Source organism: Suricata suricatta, chromosome 7 (genome assembly GCF_006229205.1).
Source record: "Suricata suricatta isolate VVHF042 chromosome 7, meerkat_22Aug2017_6uvM2_HiC, whole genome shotgun sequence".
Classification (NCBI taxonomy): domain Eukaryota; kingdom Metazoa; phylum Chordata; class Mammalia; order Carnivora; family Herpestidae; genus Suricata; species Suricata suricatta.
The window spans coordinates 22,756,233-22,779,488 of NC_043706.1; the positions used below are offsets into that span (position 1 = coordinate 22,756,233).

Below are 23,256 nucleotides of genomic sequence, written 5' to 3' on the forward strand. Positions count from 1 at the left end.
TAAAAATCAGTGCAGAAAAGTTTAAAAACTGTTTTAGGATGGTGAATGGAGGTGTTTCTTCCCCTTTCTATTTCTAGTCTTTTTGTCATTAGTTCTGATGCTTCTATCATTAAAAGAGAATCGTTTTAGGGGAGCCTGGGTGGCTTGGTCAGTTAAGCGACAGACTCTTTTTTAAATGTTTATTTATTTTGAGAGACAGACAGACGGGGAGGGATGGGGGGAGTACAAGGGAAAGAGAGGAGATCTTGGCCTGAGCCAAAATCAGGAGTCGAACACTTAACCAGCTGAGCCACCATGTGCCCCTCAGGTGCCCTTAAGTGACCAACTCTTGATTTCAGCTCAGGTTATGATCTCTCAAGGTTCGTGAGACCGGGCCTCACATCAGGCTCTACACTGACAGCATGGAGTCTGCTTGGGATTTTCTCTCTCCCTGTCTGTCTCCCAAAATAAAGAAACATTTACAACAGAGAGAGAATTCTTTTGAAAAAAATGGAATGCAGGCTGTTGATCATAAGGATAAAGAGGAAAGGGGCCACATCAGAGAGTAAAGCCTGCTCTTTTACCCAGAGAGGAAGGGGACCACAGGCATTTCACACTGCACGAGAGGCTGGGATTCATGTGCACAGAGCAGCTTCATGGAGAACGTTCTGGAGGTATTCCATATTGTCAATGATTGCCAAATAAGAATGAGCAGTGCCCACAAGCTAAGCTCAGTCAACTCCCTCCATTACAAGCATCCTGAGGCCGAGAATTCCCCAGGCACACTACACATGCTGTCAGGTTAGCTCTCTGTTAAAGAGATTGATGTGGGGTCATATGAGGCTGTACAATAATTCACTTAAAGGAAATAAGCTCGGATTTTCACATTTGGAGCAGTGAGGAATGTCTGTGGCAAGAACTGTAATAATCAGAAAGATGGGGGTAAGAAAGCACAAACATCTGTCACTTGTAGGGAAGCAGAGTGTGGTAGCAGAGAGCGTGTGTCTCAGGGACAGGAGTCACAGCAAGGGCAGGACTGGCCTCTCCGGGCTGATTCGGAAATGAGGGATACAGGAAATCAGGAAGCGTGCTAAATTCTAACCAACATTCATCACCAGGTGGAAACAGGTTTAAACTTGGAGGCACTCAACCCAGCATGCAGTTTCAGCCCTGGGTCCAGCCTGGGGACCAGCCCGGCACGGAGAGAGAGATCTTGGGGAACTCCAGGCCAGTTTTAAAGGGCCAGCACCTCGTTTACCATGCAGTGTCAACAACCAAGTTCTAACCTCCCCTTTGTATCTTAATTTCTGCTCTGAGGCCCTGCCCTGGGAGGCCACAGAGCAACTGACTTCAAATTTAAAATTGTGTTACTTTCCTCTCTGTCGACCTTGGGAAAATTACTTAAGCTCTCCAAACCACAATTCCCTTATCTTTAAAAGCTGCACATCTGCTATAAGATCAATGTAACGTTCAAAAGAAATAATGAATATAAATCATAGTATCAGATCCATCGTAATGCTAAAATTAAACCTTGCTACACATGCCGTCTTGTTCCTCAGCTACCAGCATCCGGCCTGTCTCCCCTTCCTCCACTACTCCTGCCCGTTAAACACGAAGCGCATGGCCCACTCTCTATGGCCGATACCTTATACCAACCACACACCTGGAAACAGCCTGCCCTCTGGAACCACCCTACTATCCAAACCGAGACACTCATTTCTGAGCCATGATTCGACTCCACTTCCCCACAAATATAACACCTTAGACAAAGAGGAAGCACACAGCAATCCCTTCAAAGCTGGGGTGCTGGGGCGCCTGGGTGGCTCAGTTGGTTAAGCATCTGACTTTGGCTCAGGTCATGATCCCACGGTTCGTGGGTTTGAGCCCCGCGTCAGGCTCTGTGCTGACAGTTAGCTCAGAGCCTTGAGCCTGCTTCAGATTCTGTGTCTCCCTCTCTCTCTGACCCTCCCCTGCTCGCACTGTCTCTGTCTCTCAAAAATAAATTTAATAAAGCATAAAAAAATTAAAAAACAAAGCTGGGGTGCTGAGGTCATACTGCCTGCATTCAAAGCCTTGTTCTTTCACTTGTTAGTTAATGTGTCTTTGGTCAAGGGACAAGCTTAATCTCTCTGGGCCTCAATTTTCCCATCTATAAAATAGATATAAAACTGTTGTGAAGATCAAGTATATTAATAAAATTCTGAGAGCTATATCTAGCATCTAGTAAACACGTACTTTCTTTACCTTTGACTCCCATGAGAGAATTTAGGCATTAGCTTTACTTTTGTGTACATTACCCTCATTTTCAATAAAATTGAAATAACATTTGTTAGTTTTACAAAAAATGCAACGGTTTCACTGTTATATTAGTAGCCCCTCCCATCCCACCATAATATAAAATTTCACTCTACACTTCCTATATGAAGATGCCACAAACTATCATTGATGGAAGGAAACCATTTCTGAACTGTTCCCCTTAGAAATGGTCCTGGCTTTGAAAGCCCCTGAGGGGGTGCTGGGGCTAGAAGAAGGGGCCTGAAGAACATCCTCCACATGTTTTTAAAGAGAATTTGCTGGTGCCCTGCTGCCTTTTCATTTCAAACATCTGGCATGTTAAAAACTAAGATAACAGAAAATTAAGCGCCCCACTGTTACAACCCTTGACCTTCTCCTAGTGACATGTGTAACTAATCAGCCCCTGGAGGTCAACAATCATAGAGTAATGGGAGGGAAGGTGATAGGGAATCAAATGAGAGTACAGAGCAGAAAAAAATCATTCCAACTCCTCCAAGATCCCCTTCAGGTCCTTCTGGGGAAGCATAGCCTTCATTTTCTAAGACATCAGAAATTAACAGACGCCCTTGCCTTTGACCTGAGCAATGAGTCCCCCTCACCCATCAGGCCCCCACTCCACCCCTCCACACAAACCTGTCACCAAGGTAATGAACTTAAGAGGAGAAATCCACACGAATCGGAGAAGACAGCCACCTTCCCAATCCAGCTCCCACAACCATTATGAAATTACTTAAATGTGAATGCCAGACCAAACCCAAATGTGCTTCTCTTTCAAAAAAACTGAGGTGAATGGCAGATGTCCCTACGAGAATTTCCTATTACTCTGAATTATCAGCGATATACGAACATAAATAAACATAACAACATGTATGCTTAAACTACATACATTCTTAAGGGCATACACATATACACGTCCAGGTTTCTCTGCTCTGCCCTCATCTGGAAGGCTTGTCCTCCGCTTCCGGAGGAACACAAACGTTTTTCTACCCTTAAATGAGGTCTCTGATACACAGCAGGAAAAGCATACATCCTTTCTGCTTCAACCACTGACAGAGCTCTCATAAATACACAGAATACGAACAATGATGAAGTTAGAAAATTTTACATCTAAACACTCATTTTTAAAACAAAACCAAAGCAAGCAGAATACTTGTTTCCCCAAACCCCAAATCTTACCTCTGGACCTTGATGAAGTTTCAACCAAATAATCTTAAAGCCACAGTCCAAAACAGGGAGGAGGGTGCCAGATCCGTCACTGCCTTTTTAAATAAACTCAAACGACCCAGGAGAGGCTCACACAAACATTCCTCTAAACTAGACGCCCTCGGATTGACTTCAGTTTACCCAAAGATATAGCGAGATTTCCCCAAGTAATGATACAGCTGAGTGTCTAAATGCATAGGCAGGCAGGCACTACAGGTACTAAGGGTCTAAGTGAGAAGCCTTCCAGAACTGCAGGAATGTCAACTCCAATGTCACCATAGTGTTCAGTTTATAAAATGAAACTGCCATTAGAATTCAGTGACCTGGAGCTTGCGCTGAAATCTTGGAAAACAAATAGTTGTCTTTCCTCTCTATTCCTAAACTAAAGGCTCTGCAAAATAGATAAGACCTGTCCTCTACAGCAGCCAGCACTAAATCGTGTGAATATACAGACACACTCGATACGGATGTGAAAATAATTTTCAACCACAGATAAACAAAATAGGAGAGAGTCCCTTTGTCTGTAAGAAAAATATTCCAGCAAACCTTGCTAATAAGGACAACCAGAGAAAAGGCCTTCTGTACCTTCTGTTGGGGTAAAAGTCTTCATTAGAGCCCAAAGAACAGGTACTCAAGAGAAATCAGAACAACAATCCTGTACCTTAACCATACAGAATTATCCGTGGAGCGTTTTTACAAATCGCAATGGCCAGGGCACCCACCAGATGAGTTACACAGAATCTCTGGAGATGGGCCTTAGGCCTCATTTTTTTTTCTTTTCTTTTTTTTAGGCATCGTTATTTTTCATAGCTCCTTAGGTGGAGTGCAGTGTACACCAAGGTTGGGAACTGCAGAATTAGATCAGATCAGAATGTTCATCTTTGCTGATGGTGGGCCCTTGACACAAAGGGACCAGGAGTCTCTACCTAAAACCAACACTCCGCTATAATGGGATCCTGTACAAGCCGTGAGCCCCAGCCCTGGGGAGGAACTCGACGCATGCACCCCCAGCCCCCAGCCTTAAAATGAAGCACAGAAGTCACCCACCCAGACAGTCTGCCTAAATGAACAGGGCCTAAGAGGCCTCTAAGTCTGTTACTCTCACAGGAGACCTGCCCGGCAGTGGCAGGGGAGGTTCTGGAGACGGGCTGCAGCACGAGTGGACGCGCAGGCCACGCTGAGCCAGCGTTACCGAGGAATGGCGCGGTCTTCAGAACGCCACAGAGCCACCTCGGGGGGACCACTCTCTGAGGGAGAACGCACATCTTTTAGGAAAACACAGGGATTAAAAAAGTAAGTAAACTTCCTAGTTGTTGCTCCTCTGTTGAGAAAGCTGGAAAACTCACTGTCATAGCCTCCAAGTTTCCCCCAGTTTAAATCTGGCTTGAGATAATTTTGCTTGCTTTTATTTGCAGGCAAACTTTCTGGCAGGAGGAGGCAGAGTGGAGATGTAAAAAAACTGCACCAAAATCATTTCATTCAAAACATGTAAAGGCAAAATATTGCCCAAGAAATCTGAATAAAAAGAAAATAGAGAACATATTGCATATATCTCTTAAGATAATATTTTAAATAACAGTTTAAAGCATAAATTTAGAATGGCAGGAAAAAACTATTTAGAGATATTCAAAAATTAGTATCTTTCTACAAAACATGGAATTTTTTAAAAGACTATTTTTATTCAAAAAAAAAGGAAAAAAGAAAAGAAAAACCAACCACTAACTCTAAGAGTGCTTAACTTGCCTGGGTCTGAGTCCAAGCTCGGCTACTACATTAGGCAAAGTGCCCTTAATCATGTCTCTGAGCCTCTCTGGGCTCCATCTTCCCGGGACTACGAAGGTACTGAGCGGGACTAAGAGTTCGAGTTCAGATCTGCATACGCTAGCCGTGTGAGCCCGTTCCACCTCAGCACCTCTCCTCCTCTCTAAGACTAAAGTAAGAAGAGCACCTACCCGCGACCTGGAGAAATCCGGACCCTGGCGCACTGCTGACGGAAATGTACAATGGGGAGGCCACTGCAGGACGTAGTATCGCAGTTCCTAAAAATAGTAAACACAGAATTACCACATGAGCCAGCAATCCCACTTCTGGCTATATGCCCAAAAGAACTGAAGCAAGATCTCAAACATATTTCTACACCCGTTCACAAGGGCCAGAAGGTAGAAGCAATCCAAGAACACATCGACATGTAATTGGGACAAAATGTAGCCCATGCGTATAGTGGAATACAGCTCAGCCTTAATAAGGAAGGAAACTGACACGGACCACAACATGGATGAACCTTGAGGACATTATGCTGAAATATGCCAGTCACAAAATGACACATGCTGTATGAGTCCACTCATGGGAGGTCCCTAGAGTAGTCAAATCGATAGAGACAGAAGTAGAATGGTGGGAGTGAGGGGCTTGGGGAGGGGCAGGCAGGAGTGGGGAAGTAGGAGTCAGGAGTTAGTTTAATGGGTACAGAGTTTCAGCCTGAGAAAGACGAAAAGTTCTGAGAGGGATGGTGGTGACGGTTTACACAACAATGTGAACTGTATTTAATGCCACTGAGCTGTACACTTAAGAATAGTGAAGGCAGTCATTTTTATGTCTTGTACATTTTGCCACAATAAAAAAATAAAAGTAAATAAGAAAGAATAGTCCCTACCTTCTAGAGATGCTGTAAGGATTAAATATAAGTAAAGTGTTTAGAGAGCGCCCAGCACAGGGTAAGCCCTCCATAAATACTAGCTGCTCTCTTATTTTCCTGCCTTTGTAGCTCCCTGCGGTCCCCACTACTCTGTTCTACAGAAACAGATGCTCACAGACTAGATTCTGATCCCCCCGCTGGAGCTGTATGCCTTCTGCAATGAGACAGTTCCAGCTCCGGCCTTTCCTATAATCTAAGTGGTGCTTCCCTGGGACAAAACTTTCATACATCAGATAAAGATGAAGAAGCCACCTAACTTCCGTAGCCGTCACACATAAAGCTGAGGTGACCACTTTTTTTTAAAAAGGCTGATTTTAGGGTCATCTTCATTTCCTAACTGGTTTATCAGTAATTCTGCCTCAGAAATGGGTTCAAAAGCTAAGTCTGCCATTTATGTCTGAAAGGAGGAAAAAAAAAGGAAAATTTCTCTGCTATTCATAAATATTTTTTCTCTTATTGTCACAACCAAGACTATTTTACTTCTTTGCTTGATCATTAAAAAAAAAAAACTATCAATGTGATAGTAGAGAGTTCAGTAGAGAGTAGAGAGTTCAACTAGCCCCCATATAACCATCTTAATAACCAAAATTAACCTTTCTCACTCTGCCAAAGACTCTACATTCGCTAAAATATCAGAGTAAAAGCACCACAACCAGCCACACTGAGGCAATAATCACTGTCACTGCCATCACTACTTTTCGTTACTTTTAAAAGTTCTTTTCTGGCATCTTCTCACCTACTTTTATTTTTCCTTTGAAGCCACAAATGATTTGAAAATCTACCTTGCCAAGATTATTGTAAGGAAGTGGCATATATGAAAGGGCACAGCTTGGTGTCTGACATGTCTTGGTTTCCTGAGAAATATTCATTCTCCAAAACCACCATCTCGTCTTACTCCACGATGAGAGACCCGCCCCCATATCCTTCTCCAGGCCTCATACCTTCCTCCGTCCTTTGTTTCCTAACTCCGTTTCATGCTTCCTTCCTGCACCCCTGCCTCCTTCTAAACCAGGGATCCCAAACACAAATGAATAATCACAAATCCAATCACTGAGAAGACCCCAAATATAAAGACAAATAAAGAAAGTAAATAAATTGAGGTGATAAATGTATTCAACATTTAGGGTACCAGTCCCTAAATTAAAAATAAAAAACATACTCAATTTGTGCCTATATATTATTATTTAACAGAAAAATCAGGCTAGACTTATTAATGCAAGTCATTCCTGTGTGTGTGTGTGTGTGTGTGTGTGTGTGTGTGTCTATATTTTAAACATTAAACTCTTTTTTGATGATCTAAGAAGTTTTAAATGCTGATGAGATTCATTTCCTTGCAGGACTCTTCGCCCATGGCAAACCTGCCACCTCTAATTTGTTTTAAAAGGAGCTGTAATCACCCAATCAATCATACTCTTGACCTTCAGCCTTTACAGTCACTTCACTGTGGTCAAAATTGGCTCTAAAAATTCATGTTGTAACAGTGCTATTGTCCTCAAGCTCTAAAATGCCAATGACAGGAATATAATTTGAGTAAACCCTCTGGTAGAAGGAAAAAAAACAGCAAATGGAGTTTCCAATTTGTCTTCTACCGGGATTCTTTAAATAAAAGTGAATATCTATGATATTATTAAGTAATAACTTTTCCTCCGCTGGGGTTTAAAGACTTATTAATCACCCAAGTTTCCATGCCGTGAAACTAGTTTCTTCATCATAAAAATCACATGGCTTTCTTTTGCTTTTAAATAACTTATCTTTCTTTATGGAGAGGTACAGAATGACCAATAATAATCCTTCCGGTTCTCACCTCCTCCTCTCCCAGCATACACGCAATCTTCACCTCACTGGTATCCATCTTTCCTGCTTGTATCCTATTTCAATGGAAAAAGCTTTCTTCTTGCCTAGGCCAAAGCATTATGGCTTATTAATTTCAGCATACAAAAATGCTCAAACTTCTTCCATGACAACAACTAGCACCCACAACCCCATCCAGCTACAAGTCCTCTCTGGCACTGTCTCTCTCTCTCTATGTCTTAAGAAGGCACAGAGCCTTAAACACTAAGCCCATACCGTCTTTCCTCAACCCAAAGAACTGTAGGTTCTATATCCCTACCCCTGCACTGGAAATATTTTCAGTAGTGTCTCCAATGGCCTTCCAGTTATTCAATCCAATGGTTACTTTTCAGGGCTCACTTGAAGTCTCTGTAGCGTCTGACATTATTGGTCGTATCTTCTCCCAAAGCATGCCTTCCCTCAGTATTCTGGCCTTTCTCCTGACCACCCTCCTACCGCTTTGAACACTCCTACTCAATCTCCTTCCAGGATTCATATCCTTCAATCATCCCTATCAGTCAGTGACCCCATCTTTGGCCCTGTTCTTTTCTACCTCTACAATATGCCCTTTCTTGGTCCCTTTTGAATATCACTAACTTCAGTTACCAATTATGTGCCAAGTTCTTCAGATCTCTGTATTTCCATCTCTGGTGTCTTTCACGAGCTCCAGTTTGCACATGCAGGGCTTTTCTGCTTGTGCGTTGCTGAGGCACCTTAAATCAAGATATCCAAAATCTAATATGAGCTCATGCATTTACTACATGGGTAAATGCTACCAACCACGACCTGATTACTCAATCCAGAAAACTGGAAGGCATCCTTTAGTCCTTGCCCTTTATTCCTAATATGCAAGCAGTCGCTGGGCTTCTAAAACTCTAGTCTCTAGGATTTGTTCTCTCCCTTCCATCTCCTCCACTACTGCTAGTCCAGGTCTTCATCATTTCTCACCTAAATTACCAAAATACACAAGTGAAGTTCTCTGTCTCCACTCAACACATGCGGCTCTGACCAACTCTCCAGGCTACTGTCAAAGTGATCTAAAGTACAAGTCTCATAAAGTCACTCTTGAAACCTTTTCCAAACAATCTAAAGTCTTTTATCTTCATAATTTATTTCCTTCATCATTTATTTTCTGAATATCTGACCTACCCACATGTTGCCATCAACTACCTCTCACAGAACATCAGCCAGACAGAAGTACGCGTCCATGCAAACACAGCTCCCTCATCCAAGGAAAGCCCTTCCGCTCTCTGCCTGGTTAACTCCTGCACGTTCTGAGAACCCCCTTGCGAAAAGCTCCGACTCGACTTTTCCAGGTCAGGTAACCGCCCCTCCATTGTGCAGCCACAGCTCCGTGTGCCTATCAGGCACTGATCACCCGATCACTGGCTTTTGTCATGGCTGTTGACTTGATCTTTCCCAATAAACCAAGCACTCTTTGGAAGAAGGAAATGCAGCTTACTAGATATGTATGTTCAATTACTACATATTTGCAAAATTAATAAATGAATATTCATTCATAAGGCTTATTTTTCACCAAATAAATTTGGAAAAATTTAATTCTAATGATAAAAGGCAAACTGCACACTAAGTATCAGTATAACTGAAGAAAGACATTTTTTACAAGAGACCTTGTACTTCATTTTCTTACCAAGTATAAAAGTCCAAGGGTTTTTTTCCCCCCTAATTGAATGGTTTGGGAAGCCAGAACCACCAGTGACCACCTTCACTGACACAAGGAAGGTGGTTTTATCTAGTATAAGAAGCTGCTGCTTAACCTTGATTCTTCCTTTTATCTTTGGAATTTTAGTAGGATGTTGCTTTTGAACAAACTGACCATCTCCTAATCTTTGTTTCAAAAGCCAGTGCTGCATAAAGTGCTTCCCTGAAGGCAGTGCGCTACAGAGCTAGGTAGGGGGTCAGTTAATTAAATTTTTCAAAATTTATTTGGTGAATGCATTCCGCACCAGGAAGGTTTCTACACCTGTTTCTGGAATGTAAAAAAGCAAGAAGGATACAGATAGATTCTTATATATTGCATATGCTCTTGAGGAGACATGTGGAAAGAAATGTTCCATGGAAGACTAGCTCAATGCTTCCATTCCTGAATTGCTTTAATCCACCCCCAGGGGATGAAAAGGGATATCACCAACTAAGTTGGATCTCAATAACCAAACAAAATCACCAAAGGTCACCATAGGTCACCAAAATAAGAATATGTGAGCCTAAAGTTTTTGTCATCCAAGTAGAAAAAACTGAACCATATTCAACATGAGCAACATTCTGCTTGAAAAACTCCTATTTAAGAGCACCTGGGTGGCTCACTCATCTAAGTGTCTGATTCTTGATTTTGGCTCAGGTCATAAACTTATGGTTCATGAATTTGAGCTCCACACTGGGCTCTGTGCTAGAGCACAGAGTCTGCTTGGAATTCTCTCTCTCCCTCTCCCTCTGCCCCTCCCCCACACACGCCCTCTCTCTGTCTAGCTCAAAATAAAATAAACTGAAGGAAAAAAAGAAAAACTATTATATTTCATCTAGACTATCTTGTTTTCAAACTTCAAATGTTTATAAATAAATACACTGCATGTTTTAAGTGGTCAATAAAATAGATATCCAAATGACTTTGATGCTCTTTTCTCCAATGGAACTTGCAATCCCAGTGATAACTTAATACCAATCAGTGAGATATCACATCTTATGTCCACAGAACATGCCAACTTTGTATAGAAAGTGTACGTAACTAGAGAAACCTCCATACAAGAAAGCATAACTTATGGAGTATTACTGCATAAAACAAAGTCATTTGCCATAATTTGGCACAAAGTAGATAAAACAGTGTTAAAAGACTTGAAACCAGTTCCAGATTTCTACATATGACATAGATACACCCAAATTCAATTTTCTTGTGTTTTTAAAAAAATGTAACATGTAGCAAGCTATTTCTAATGTTTTCAAAACAATATCATACATTATAAACACCATTACAGGGGAGGATCCAACATGGCAGAGCAACATGGAAGTTTTCTGCTTCTCTCATCCCTGAAATGCAGCTAGATCAACAACAAACCATCTTGCACACCCAGAAAATCAATCTGAGGATTAACACAACAATCTGCATAACTTGAGCCACAGAACTCAGCAGGTATGCAGTGCAGAGAGAAGAAATGGGGAAGAGAGAAGCCGCAGAGGGTAGCGAGCTGTTTTTGATTGTCGAGAGAGGACAGAGACAGGAGGCTGAGTACAGGAGAAGCATTCTCCCCAAAAGCAGCTGCAGAGAGAGAAAGAGGGGAAACACCCATAAGGGACTGAACAAGGAAAGGAGAAAGGAGAAAGAAGAGAGTTTAAATACCATTAGGGCTCTATAAACAGGGAAGTACAGAGTCTGAAACTCCACTTCTCCATACCGATACCAGGCAGAGCTCTGGCGGGAAGGGCAAATCCCCAGGAGCAGCGAGCAAGGTCCCAGAGGTCCTCAGGCCACACAGGGAAAGGAGGTTCCCTGCTGAGATGACATCCGGTAGAGGCTGTATAGCCTCCCCACAGGCAAAATTCCCAGTGGACCCCAGAGAACAGCCAAGTGTGCTGGTATTGTAACAAGAACATTGCAGGGGCGGTGAAGCCTGGTGCCAGGTGTGTGTTGTGATTTACAATAATCCCTGAAATGCTACTGCCTCATGGTAGTGCAAACTTTTTCTGGGATGGGCTGGCAACTGGCCACAGGCTCTGGACATCTGTAGCATGATCAGCGAGACCTCCTCCAGAGGGTCAGAGCAGGTCAAGCCGCAGGGCCCTCAGAAGTGAAGGGTTTGGAAACACAGCCCCATCTGAGATAAAACTCAAGAGGGAAGTGCCACCTGACAGATTAAGGACTTGGTCACTGACAGTGTAGAAGCAAGGACTGGACAGAAGCCAGAGACAAAGGAGGGGTGCTTGATTGCCAATCCGCAAGAGCACAGAATTCTGATGCTAGAGACTAGGTAGCTGAATTTTCACCTCTCCCATACATGTGTGCACACACGGAAAGGCACCGCAACAATCCACCCCAGCAAGCTAAACAGCGCCATCTAGGGAGAAAAGAGCCATTACACCAAGCCCTGTCCAAATGCTCCAACCTTGCAATAGAAAAACACAAATTTCTATGCCTGATTAGTTTATAAACTATAAAGTTCTTCATGGTTTGACTTCTAGGGGAAAATGGATGTAAATTCAATCGTATTTCATTCTGTTTACTGGCCTATCTATTCAATTATTTCTCTTCTCTTATTTTGAACCCAGAAAGAGAAGAATCTATTTTTATTTTCCATTTTTATAAAATAGATTTTTAATTTTTCTATATTTTTATTTTTTTATATTTTTCTTTTACTTTAATCATTTAAATTTATTCTACTTTATTGTATTTCTTTTTTTAATTTTCAAATATTTGCCTACTTTTGCTTTTTGTTTTCTTTTCTTTCCCTTTTTTTTCTCTATTCTACCAAGCTTCTTTCAACATGGACAACACACCTAGAATCTAGCATCCTTTATTTTACTTTTTTGTGTTGTTTTTAATTTTTAACTTATATTTTTTATTATTAATTCCTTTTGTTCCTTCAAAATGACAAAATGAAGGAATTCATCCAAAGGAAAGAACAGGAAAGAAATGGAAGCCAGGGACTTAATCTACAAAAACACAAGCAAGATGTTGGAACCTGAATTTGAGATCATGATAATAATACAAGCTGGGGTTGAAAAAGCATAGAAATCTGCAGAGATTTTAAAAAAAAAAAAAAAGGAAAAGCTAGTCAGGATGAAATTAAAAATGCTGTAAGTGAGATGCAATCTCCAATGGATGTCACGGCGTCGAGGATGGATGAGGCAGAGCAGCAATCACCGACATAGAAGACAAACTCATGGAGAATAATGAAACAGAGAAAAAGAGGGAAACTAAGGCAAAAGAGCACGATATCAGTATTAGAGAACTCAGTGACTCAAAAAGGAACAACGTCTGAATCATAGGGATCCCAGAAGATGATGAGAGAGAAAAAGGAGTAGAAGGTTTATATGAGCAAAACATAGCAGAAAACTTTCCTAACCTGGAGAAAGACACAAATATCAAAATCCAGGAAGCACAGAGACCTCCCATTGATTCAACAAAAACTGACCATCAACAAGGCATATCATAGTCAAATTCAAAAAATACACAGACAAGGAAAGAATCATGAACGCAGCAAGGGGGGAAAAAAGGTCCTTAACCTACAAGGGAAAACAGATCAGCAAGGGAAAAAAAGTCCTTAACCTACAAGGGAAAACAGATCAGATTCACAGCCAACTTATTCACAGAAATTTGGCAAGCCAGGAAGGACTGGCAGGATATATTCAATGTGTTGAATCAGAAAAAGATGCAGCCAAGAATTCTTTATCCAGAAAGACTGTCATTCAAAATAGAAGCAGAGATAAAGAGTCTCCCAGACAAACAAAAACCTAGTAGATTGTGACCATTAATACAGCCCTGCAAGAAATTTTAAGGGGGACTCTCTGGGGGAGACAAGAAGAAGAAACACACAAAACAGATCAAAGGCAACAAAGACTAGAAAGGAGCAAAGAACATCACCAAAAACTCCAACTCTACAGACAACATAATGGCAATAAATTCGTATCTTTCAGTACTCACTCTAAATGTCAATAGACTAAATCCTGCAATCAAAAGACACAGGGTAATAGAATAGATTAAAAAACAAGATCCATCTATATGCTCTTTACAAGAGACCAAGTTTAAACCTAAAGACAACTTCAGATTGAAAGAAAGGGGATGGAGAACTATCATGTTAATGGTTGCAACAATAAGCTGGAGTAGCCATACTTATATCAAACAATCTAGATTTTAAAATAAAGACAGCAACAAGAAATAAAGAACACCACTATATCATAATGAAGGGGTCTATACACCAAGAAGACCTAAGAATTGTAAACATTGATCCCCCAGTGTGAGAGCACCCACATATATAAATTAATCACAAACATAAACTCATTGACAATAATACCATAATAGTAGGGGACCTCAACACCCCACTTACAGCAATGGACAGATCATTTAAGCAGAAAATCAACAAGGAAACAATGGCTTTGAATGACGCACTGGACTGGATGGACTTAACAGATATTCAGAACATTTCATCCCTAAAGCAGTAGAATACACATTCTTCGAGTGTACATGGAACATTCTCCAGAAAATATCACATACTGGGACACAAATCAACCCTCAACAAGTACAAAAAGATCAAGACCATACCACATACATTTTCAAAGCACAATGCTATGAAACTCAAACCACAAGAAATAATTTGGAAAGACAACAAATACTTGGAGACTAAAGAACATCCTACTAAAGAATGAATGGGCTAATGAAGAAGTTAAAGAAGAAATTTAAAAATATATTGAAGCCAATGAAAATCATAATACCACAGCCCAAAACCTCTGGGACACAGCAAAAGCAGTCATCAGAGGAAAGTGTATAGAAATCCAGGACTTCCTAAAGGAAGAAAGGTCTCAGCTACACAACCTAACCTTACACCTTAAACAGCTGGAAAAAAATAGCAAATAAAACCCCAAATGAGCAGAAGATGGGAAACAATAAAATTAGAGCAGAAATCAATGCTATCAAAATAAAACAAAACAAAAAACAAACAAACAAAAATTCTTTGAAAGAATTAACAAAATTGATAAACCCCTAGCCAGTCTGATCAAAACAAAAAAGGAAAGAGCCCAAATAAATAAAATCAAGAATGAAAGAGGAGAGCTCACAACTAACACTGAAGAAATACAAAAATAAGAGAATATTATGAGCAATTATATGCCAATAAATTGGGCAATCAGTAAGGAATGGACAAATTCCTGGAAACATATAAACTACCAAAACTGAAACAAGAAGAAATAGAAAATTTGAACAGACCCATAACCAGTAAAGAAATCAAATTACTAATCAAAAATCTCCAATAAACAAGAGTCCATGGCCAAAGGGCTTTCCAGGGGAATTCTACCAAACATTTAAAGAAGAGTTAACACCTATTCTCTTGAAGCTTTTTAAACAAAATATAGATATGTAAGGAAAACTTCCAAACTCATTCTATGAAGCCAGCATTACCTTGACTCCAAAATCAAAGACCTCACTAAAAAGGAAAACTACAGACCAATTTCCCTGAAGAACATGGGTGAAAAAAATTCCTAACAAGATACTAGCTAACCAGATCCAACAATACATTAAAAGAATTATTCACCACAACCAAGTGGGATTTATACCTGAGATGCAGGGCCAGTTCAATATCCATAAAACAATCAATGTGATACATCATATCAATAAAAGAAAGGACAAGAACCACATGATCTTCTCAATAGATGAAGAGAAAGCATTTGCCAAAATACAGAATCCTTTCTTGATAAAAACCTTCAAGAAAGTAAGACTAGAAGGATCACACCTCAAGATCATAAAATTCATATATGAAAGACCCTCTACTAATATCATCCTCACTGGGTAAAAACTGAGAGCTTCCCCCTAAGGTCAGGAACACAACAGGGATGTCCACTCTGATCACTGCTTTTCAACATAGTATTGGAAGTCCTAGCCTCAGCAATCAGACAACACAAAGGAATAAAAGGCATCCAAATTGTCAAGGAGGAAGTCAAACTGTCACCCTTCACAGATGATATGATACTCCATACAGAAAACCCAAAAGATTTCACCAAAAACTGCTAAAACTGATCTAAGAATTCAGCAAACTTGCAGAATATAGAATCAATGCATTTCTATACACCAATAATGAAGCAACAAAAAGAAAGTTAAGGAACTGATCCCATATATAGTTGCACCAACAACCATAAAAGACCTAGGAATAAACCTAACGAAAGAGGTGAAAAATCTGTACATTGAAAACTATAGAAAGTTTATGAAAGAAATTGAAGAAGCTCAAAAACATGGAAAAATATTCCATGCTCTTGGATTGGAAGAACAAATACTGTTAAAATGTTGATACTACCCAAAGCAATCTACATATTCAATACAATCCCTATCAAAATAACACCAGCATTCTTCACAGAGCTAGAATAAACAATCCTAGAATTTGTACGGAACCAGGAAAGACCCCAAATAGCCAAATCACTCAACATCAGAGAAATACAAATCAAAACCACAATGAAATACCACCTCACACCTGTCAGAATTGATAACATTAACAACTCTGACCATAACAGATGTTGGCAAGGATGAAAAGAATGAGGATCTCTTTTTGCACTGCTGGAGGGAATGCAAACTGGCGCAGCCACTCTGGAAAACTGTATGGACATTCCTCAAAAAGTTAAAAACAGAACTACCCTATGACCCAGCAAGTGCACTTCTAGGCATTCATCCAAGGGACACAGGTGTGCTGTTTCAAAGAGGCACATGCACCGCAATGTTTACAGCAGCACTACGGACAACAGCCAAAGTATGAAAAGAGCCCAAATGTACATCGACAGATGAACCGATAAAGAAGATATGGTGTATTACTCAGCATTCAAAAACAATGAAATCTTGCTATTTGCAACAACATAGATGGAACTAGAGGCCATGGGTGGAATTAGGCTAAGTGAAATTAGTCAAAGACAAATACCATATGTGGAATTTAAGATACAAAACAGATGAACATAAGGCAAGAGAAGCAAAAATAATATAAAAACAGGGAGGGAGACAAAATATAATATAGAGAACAAACACAGAGAATAAACTGAGGGATGCTGGAGGGGTTTTGTGTGGGGGATGGGCTAAATAGGCAATGGGTATTAAGGATGACACCTGTTAGGATGAGCCCTGGGTGTTAGACATAGTAGATGAATCACTAGAATCTACTCCTGAAATCATTATTGCACTATGCTATTGCATATGCTAACTAACTTGGATGTAAATTTTTAAAAATGTTAGCTATTAAAAAAAATAAATAAACAAAATAAACACACCATTACAGTTAACCCCTTGAACAACATGAGCCTTAGTGGCACCAAACATCCCCCCACCGCCACATAGTTGAAAATCCATGTAAGAGTTTTGACATCCCCAAAACTTAACTACTAATAGTCTACCATTGACCAAAAACCTTACCAATAACATAGTCAACTAACCAAATGTTAGGTTTTTTTTGTTCTATGTTATTATATACCATATCTTTACAATAAAGCAAGTTAGAAAAACAAATGTTAAGATAATCATAAGAAAGAGAAAATACATTACAGAAATCCATGCAGAAGTGGACTTATAGAGTTCAAATCCATGTTGTTCAAGGGTCAACTGTTTTTAATAATGATCTTGAAAACTTTCCACTTTCTGACTAGCTTCTAAAAACGACCCAAGCATAAGCACAAAGGAATAGCATTCTGGCTTTTCTGGATTTTGCCCAATGTAAAAATTCAAACCAGTGCCTGATTTGGTAACTACACAAACAGTCTATCATTCCGAGTCTGTACAGCAATGGCAAAAACTGTGGAATACTTTTAAGGTTTAAAATTCAAACATAATCCCTTCTCCTTTGATTTAAATCTGGAATTTGGTTTGTGTAATATGTTAAATGTGTCATCAAAACATTTTATTTAAATTTTATTACATTCTTAAGAATAACTCAATTATTGTTGTTAAAATGAACCGTCAATATTCACCAGCTCTAAGTGCATGTCAATTCTAAAGAAATCATCACAAATGGGGTAAATATACACCACAATATCAATACTGAGAGCTAAACGTCTTAGAACGTTCAACCTAGAATCAATGACTTGGATGCTTTTGCTACCTCCATGGGACTTAAACATGATGATATTCCTGTGACTGTCAGCTATGTATTTTAGGCTATATATTACATATACTGTCAAAATTTCTCCTTGTATATATAAATGTAAGTACAATGCCTAGATCCATTAATAAAAGCTATTTATTATAATGGAGAGGGAAACAAGAACTATCATTCCACATAAACACCATATTATAGAGAGGGGAAGTAAAATTGGTCAACTTTACTCAATAGTTTTATCTACTGTGGAGGAGAACAAATATACATATCATATGGCTATATGTATATGGCTATAATATCAGATGGAGGTTTATTTACAGGTATAATAACAGTAACCTTGAATTCATCCAAATGCTTCCTACAAGTAGCTCAAAGAATTGTTACGTATACACTGGTCTCACAACTTGCATAAATCAGCACCATTTTGATGAAAGAGTAAACAGACTCAATAACTGTGTTGCTTAAAATCAGAGGCACAGACTGACCAGTAACTATTTTCTCTTATCTGTGTCTTAAAAGCCAACAGAGTGTCATTTTTCTTTCTCTGTCTTTTAAAGTATATTCTTAAACTTCATGGAGGAGAATGTAAGTTGTAGGAGAGCAGGGACTTTTGTCCACCCTCCCCCCTCACCCACATACGGCCAGCACCTCCAACGTGCCCCCAGCAGCATAAATGGGAGAATCAGGCTATATATATTCAAAACCACAGGTCATGGCTGTGTCTTAGAATGCCTCATCAAGTTCTGTAGTATCAGCAAACGTACTTGGTGAGAAGCATTCAGAGCACAATGGAGGAAGTCAGCCTGGCCCTTAATAGGCCAATAATAAGCACCATAAGATGCTGCTCCGAACTGTTGACTTGAAACATCAAAATAAGATAGCAAAAACGCAGGACAGATGGTTGGACAAAATATGACAATCACTGGCTCACAACAGATGGAAAAGCAAAACTCAGAGGAGAAAATCTTTGTCACTCATTCAAAACTATGACATTGCCAACAAGCAAGGAGAAAGAACATCTTGGATGTGGTGACACTCCCTAATAAACACTAGGAGAGCTCTGAGAATAAGGCCATGTGGGTGGAAGAAAGAAAACAAGAGTAGGAAGAAAATATTATAGGAGAACCAAACAGGCACCCACAATTGGGTCACATATTCTAATAAGTGGAGGGCTCTGTGAACACATTGCTACTCATCCCTCTCCCCTGCCTTCAGAAGAGTGAATAGGTGCACAACTTCCAGAAGTGTGGTCATAAAATACCTACTGAGAAAAGGGACTGGAACCACATGAGGCTGGGGAAAGCTCCTTGCCTTGAAGAATTCGCCCTCTGTACTAACGGTGTTTTTTCTGGAAGAGGTTTCCATCTAAACATTCAAACAAACAGAGCTATTTCTGATAACAATTTGTGGCATACTATAAAGGTCCTCCAAAGAAGGAAATGGCATTGTCAGAGTATAGGTCAACTCCAGAAGATTCTTTTGGAGGAACGTTAGCTGGGAGATGGAAAAGCACAGAGGAACAGAAAACTTGAATGTCCCCATCTGTCGGCTAACACCAGGCCAAGGGCAGATTAATTTCAGGGATGGAATTTGTTAGTTTCTTTACATAAAGACACCTCCTTGCCAGAGCCTACCAGGCAGACCCAGAGAGTCAGACCCAGAGGCCACAAGCACAGCCTTTCTTCCCCATCAGGTCTGACAAGATCCAGCTTTCCCTACTCAGGGTTCACAGGCATACAGAACCCAGAAGGGGTCTATTACTTTCTGGAAGATTCTCAAGCAGTTCCAGAATTAATCTGGCAATTACTTAACATGTAGAAACTATTCACCTTCCCGTGTACTCACACACACACACACACACACACTCACATAAACATACATAGTACATATTCATAGTACCTGAAATCCTATCATGCAAGAGGAGGGATGGATGTGGATGTAACACAAAAGAGAGGAAAATGTAAGAACCACATTCCCCATATATGAACTTTCTTACCAATCAGGGCAAACAACTGGAGGAAAAAGAGGCAGCACTCTGAGCCCATCAGGAATTCCGGGGGAGGAGGTCCTCACCTCCATCAGGAGGGCTGGAGGCCTGCTCACAGGAGTGCATGGCGACTTACTGCTCCCTACACAAACACTATTGCTAGGAAAGACATTCAAACATGGCCTAAGTGCTTTGAGTGGCATTGGGAGAGACATTAATTCCTTCCCTACCTGCCCCAACGCTCCTGATAACCAAACTGCAAAGAGAGAACAACAAAAAATGTAGGCTTCCTGAACAACAACAACAAAAATGTACTTGCAGATGGAGCCCTAAATTCAAGTAATAACTGGGAGCATCTCCGACATGCTAAGATTAGCCCAAAATGGTCCTTCGTGTCCTCTATAGACTTCAACAGCCTACCAAAAGTGGCTGAAAGCAGGATTTTGCTAATACAGATAGACACACTAAGAAAAATTTTCAGAGAACTTAAAATATTCCCTTCAAGAACAAAACACCACCTTTTTCATTAACCCAGGCCTCATGTTCTTGCGCCCAACACTCTACAGCTCCCCGCTTCCTTCTCTTCTCCTCCTGGCTACTGGTTCCGTCAGCTATCTCCAGGCAATGTTCCCATTAACCTCTTTGACGTGGATCTGATGCTTCTCACCTTGACTGCTTCCTCACCTCAAACAAACCAGGTTTCCCTCAACTTCTTAACCCCTTCACCTCTTCAAACAATGTCTTTTTCTCCATTATATCAAGTTTCTAGAAAAAGAACCTACATGTGGGCTTGCCCTCCCTGTTCCCATTTTCCCTGTCCTGAGGCCTGGCATACAGCAGTGCTCAGTATATACCAGAGCCAGGAACATTACAAAACTGTTAGATGTGGGATGCCTGAGTGGCTCAGTCCTTTAAGCATCTGACTCTCGGTTTCAGCTCAGGTCATGATCTTGTGGTTCATGAGTTTGAGCCCCATGTCAGGCTCCGTGCTGACAGTGCAGAACCTGCTTGGGATTCTTCTCTCCCCTCCCTCTCCTCTTCTCCTCCCCTGCTTGTGCGCTCGCGCTCTATCTCTCTCTCTCTCTCAAAATAAGTAAAAATTTTTTTAAATGTTAGATGTTATAATAAACAGAAAGTTCCCCAAAAAGGAATTACAAATGCATGTGAAAGTTATAAAAAGATGCTCGATCTCACTCAGAATGAAATGCAAATTAAAATGACAATTAGAATTTTTTAATCTACAGATTGGGAAATTCTATATTGTTTGATTGCATACTATTATGAAAATCTAAGAAACAAGCATGCTGATAAAAACTCTGTGGAAGACAATTGGCAATAGCGTCAGCATTTAAAATGCACATATCCGTTCATTCAGCAATCCCACTAATTTAAATCTACAGATACACTTGTTGGCATGTGTGCAAAATAATGCATGAACAAAGATATTCCCTAAACAATTTATTAGAACCAAAGACAGGAAATACATTGCTATTAACTAGGGACAAAGTAAATTAGGAATAAAGCAGCTCTACCTGTATTGCCATAAGGTATCTCCAACACATGTTGTTAAATGACAAAAGCAAGGCATTGATTACCATGTAGGGTAGCTAACATTTTTAACAAAAATATAAACCTAGCTTATACACATGTATACAAGAAAGTATATAAGAAGTAATAAGAGTTTAGGGACAGACACAGGAGAGAGGCTTACTTTTCATAATACATGCATTTACACTTTTGAATTTTATAAGATACACATTACAATTTAGGGATTCTACGATCACTCTTGACCTACCCATTCTGCTTCATTCCCTACATTCAGCCCATTGGTAAGGATTCTTCACGTTTCTGCCATTTTGGCCCTCTTATCCACTCCCACCAGAACTGACATAATTTAGAGACCCTCCAGAGTAATTAAACAGCCTTTAACCACCTTCATCCTACAATGATTACCTTCTCTGATACACTTTATGCACTGTGCCTGTACTTACCCTTCTAAAGCACAACTTAATATTAAGCTTCAAAAGACCTGGATTCTACTTGGCCTATCACAGTCCTCCCCATAGGCCCAAGCCCCTTCCCTCCCAGGGACTGTATCCCACACTCCAGTTGAACAAAACTGTTCTCAAGGACCAGAACTATTGCTTTTTCCCTCACCCTAAATTCTAGTGATCTCCTCCACCAAGAACACCCCATTTCAGTCCCATCTCTACTCCCCACAGGCACCAGCTGAGAGAGATGGTTTGTGGCCTTCAGCACCCACTGCAAAGGCCACCTAGCTCAGGAAATGTTTCCTAATGTACATTCAGGATGTGACAGCAGAACTGTGTGTTTCTTTTAGGGTGGCCCCTTATGTCCATTTTGCTGATTTCTTCTAAGAATCTGTGCCAGTGGTAAACCTCTCTGTTGGGTCTGCGTCTCCTGCTTTGTTCCTTAGTCATCTGAATACAGTGATGTACCCACAGCAATAAAGAGCAAGTCACCTGGGGAAAGGAACACTTCCCTTCAAATTCTCCAAACTCCTGTTGCTCATTAAAAGACTAAAAAGCCAACTGGAACCCCTAAGTTTAGATGTGCTTATTCTGCACAGGTGCCCAGTGTTCACAATTATGTTTTACTCAGGGCATATTACAAACATTAAATAACTGTCTTTTTTCCTTTCTCAAAGGAGAATGGTAAAAAGTCTGGGTACTAAGCACATGACGACACATATGCAAAAAAGTTAATTTTACCACTTGTCATTTAAAAGTAATTTTCTAGAGTTATTGTTTTTACAAGTGAGAAAAATGATCTTTCCAGGACAAGCAAGTAAGGTTAGTGATGGCTAGGAGCGGTGACTAAATTGAATGGATTCAGGTCCTTAGCAAGAAGTGCCTACCGTATCCCAATATATGGCAGTTATCCATTTAGTTAGGTCAAGGTCATTTTAAAAGAGCTGATCCCAGGTTGCCTGAGTGGCTCAGTCTGTTAAGCATCTGACTCTGTCTCAGCTCACATAATGATCTCATAGTTAATGAGTTCGAGCCTTATATCAGGCTCCATGCCGACAGTGTGCAGCCTGCTCGGTTTCCCCTCTGTCTTCCCTTCCCACACTCTCTCTAAATAAATAAATACTTTAAAAAAAAATAAAATGTGTGCCTAAAGACACATACATATTAGGTTATATATTGGTTTGGATAATGACTTTGAGGAAGAATTTAAAAATTCATCATCAAATTCAGAAAGTAGAATAATAGTTATCAGAGACCAGAGAGAGGGAGAATGGGAGTTATTGTTAAGATGGTGTTTGGGAGATGAAAGAGTTCGAGACAATGCACAGCTGTGATGGTTACACAACAATGTAAATGTACTAATGCCCCGGAACTGTATACTTAAAACCATTAAAATGGTAAATTTTATTGTATCCACACATAAACAGACACATAACTACAATTTTTAAAAATCTTTTATGAAACATGACCTTTAAACATATATCATGTTCA

At 40.2% G+C, this 23,256-nt stretch overlaps 1 protein-coding gene across 6 annotated transcripts in view; it reads right to left on the reverse strand.

The window, feature by feature from the left end:
* FARS2 (phenylalanyl-tRNA synthetase 2, mitochondrial) overlaps positions 1 to 23,256 on the reverse strand; it is a 511,516-nt gene that overhangs the window by 461,407 nt on the left and 26,853 nt on the right. For all 6 annotated transcript variants that reach the window (XR_003910723.1, XM_029944535.1, XM_029944536.1 and 3 more), the window contains exon 2: positions 5,430 to 5,516. The gene's annotated coding sequence lies outside the window, so the exon portion shown is untranslated. The remainder of the gene's footprint in view (positions 1 to 5,429; positions 5,517 to 23,256) is intronic.